The following is a 2861-nucleotide window of genomic DNA, read 5'->3' as shown; positions in this document are numbered from 1 at the left end:
AAGGTGGCATAGTACAGGGAGAAGAACTTCCTGGAAGAAGAGGAGGAAAACATGTCATCTTGTAGGCACACAATATTAATTTAGCTAGATTTGATGGTGGAAAACATTTGACCCTTTGATAGGGGAGTTGAACCGTTGTATGTTTTGGGAATAGATCAGCAGGGGTGCATTAGCCATAGTGAAGTGAAGGAGGTGAGCTAAAGTGACTGAGGCCAGGAGCCAAGGTGTCCAAGACATAAAAGTGCAGCCATAGAGGGGAGGACCCAAGCCTGCAGGACTGGAGGAAGTGGGGAGGGGGAGAAAGCAAAAAAGGGCACAGTGTATATATATATATATATATATATATATATATATATATATATATATATATATATATACACACATACCACTCCAAGAGTGAACCACATCCAGTATAGGATGTACAATATCACACAAAAGTTAGTACACCCCTCACATTTTTGTAAATATTTTATTATATCTTTTCATGTGACAACACTAAAGAAATTACACTTTGCTACAATGTAAAGTAATGAGTGTACAGCTTATATAACAGTGTAAACTTGCTGTCCCCTCAAAATAATTCAAAACACAGCCAGCGTGTGTGGCGGCAACAAGATGAGGAGTATAAAGACAAGTGTGTCTTGCCTACAGTCAAACAGTGCTGGAAAATAATGGTGGCCACAGACAATATTGACACTTTGGGCTGAATTTGGACATTTTCACTTAGGGGTGTATTCACTTGTGTTGCCAGCAGTTTAGACATTAATGGCTGTGTGTTGAGATATTTTGAGGGGACAGCAAATTGACAGTGTTATACAAGCTGTACATTCACTACTTTACATTGTAGCAAAGTTTCATTTCTTCAGTGTTGTCACATGAAAAGATATAATAAATTATGTACAATAATGTGAGGAGTGTACTCACTTTTGTGAGATACTGTATAAAGCAGGGAAGCGCTACCGCTAGATACATGGCTGTTCCAGGTGGTTTAAGTTTAACCACTTGAGACCCGCACTATTGACAAAAGACGTCAACAGCGTGGCTCTCAGGTGCCAACTGGATGTCTTTGGACATCATTTAAAGTGCATTACCCGCGCACGCCTCTGGGGGGCGCGCAGCGGGTAAACACTGTCCCGGCGCATCGCTGGGAAGCTGATGCGTGTACCTGGCGGCCGCGATGTCCGCCGGGTACACGTGATCGTCGGGAACACAGCAGGGACGTGGAGCTCTGTGTGTAAACACAGAGCTCCACGTGCTGTCAGAGGAGAGGAGACCGATCTGTGTCCCTTGTACATAGGGACACAGCATCAGTCACCCCCCTCCCCCCACACAGTTAGAACGCACCCAGGATACACATTTAACCCCTTCCTCACCCCCTAGTGTTAACCCCTTCACTGCCAGTCACATTTATACAGTAATTAGTGCATTTTTATAGCACTGATCGCTGTATAAATGTGAATGGTCCCAGATTTGTGTCAAAAGTGTCCGATACGTCCGTCGCAATATCGCAGTCCCAATAAAAATCGCAGATCGCCGCCATTACTAGTAAAAAAAAAAAAAATTAAAAAAAATCATAATTCTGTCCCCTATTTTGTAGGCGCTATAACTTTTGCGCAAACCAGTCGCCTATTGCGATTTTTTTTTTTTTTTTTTTTTACAAAAATACGTCGAAAAATACATATCGGCCTTAACTGAGAAAAAAAAATGTTTTTTTTAAAAAAAAATTGGGATATTTATTATAGCAACAAGTAAAACATATATATATATTTTTTTAAATTGTCGTTTTTTTTTTTGTTTATAGCGCAAAAAATAAAAACTGCAGAGGTGATCAAATACCACCAAAATAAAGCTCTATTTGTGGGGAAAAAAGGACGTCAATTTTGTTTGGGAGCCACGTCGCACGACCGCGCAAATGTCAGTTAAAGCGACGCAGTGCCGGAAGCTGAAATTTCGCCTGGGCACGAAGGGGGTTTATGTGCCCAGTAAGCAAGTGGTTAAAGATACATAGGAGGGGAGACAAAAAAGTGCCAATAATGTGAGAATATTAGGTACACTGTAATCAACGCGGCCACCCACAGAAGGGTAGCATGGCCTGAAGGAGAGAAAAGGTGCTGAAATGGAGGAAGGTTAGGGTGCCATCAAATTCCTTGTAATTGTTACAGCATAAAAAATAAGTTACAATAATAACAAGGAGTAACAGCAGTGATTGTAGGATTCCCATGGGACCTCTGTAAACTAAGCAGCAATACAAGGACGGTGCTGCACCAGCCAACTTGCAGGCTCAAGAAAGTCCCAAGTCAGGTTGGGACACATCCAGCACTAGGACTGGGGAGGTTTGAAAACGCAGGATAACACTAGGTAAAATGTGGTACAGTGTAGTATAAAAGAGGGCTCACCGTTCATAGCAGGGTGTACTCCTTCAAAGAGTTCTAACATGTTATTCTGAGCCTTCTTATATAGTCGGGGGGGTTGTCTGCCCTTTAATTGTTCCAATAAGATGATGGTTTTGAAGCCACCAGGTGTGTCTCAAGTTGAAGGACTGGCCTAAAAAGCACCACCACAGTATGTTAACCACTTCAGTACAGTGCATTTTCACCCCCTTCCTGCCCAGACCAAATTTTTAGTTTTCAGCGCTGTCGCATTTTGAATAACAATTGCGCGGTCATGCAACGTGGCTCCCAAACAAAAATGATGTCCTTTTTTTCCACTTAAATAGAGCTTTCGTTTGGTGGTATTTGATCACCACTGCGGTTTTTATTTTTTGCGCCATAAACAAAAGAAGAGCGACAATTTTGAAAAAAACACAATTTTTTTTACTTTTTGATTTAATAAATATCACAATTTTTTTCCTCAGTTTAGAC

Source organism: Rana temporaria, chromosome 3 (assembly GCF_905171775.1).
Source record: "Rana temporaria chromosome 3, aRanTem1.1, whole genome shotgun sequence".
NCBI classification, from domain to species: domain Eukaryota; kingdom Metazoa; phylum Chordata; class Amphibia; order Anura; family Ranidae; genus Rana; species Rana temporaria.
This window is presented reverse-complemented; position numbering follows the sequence as displayed.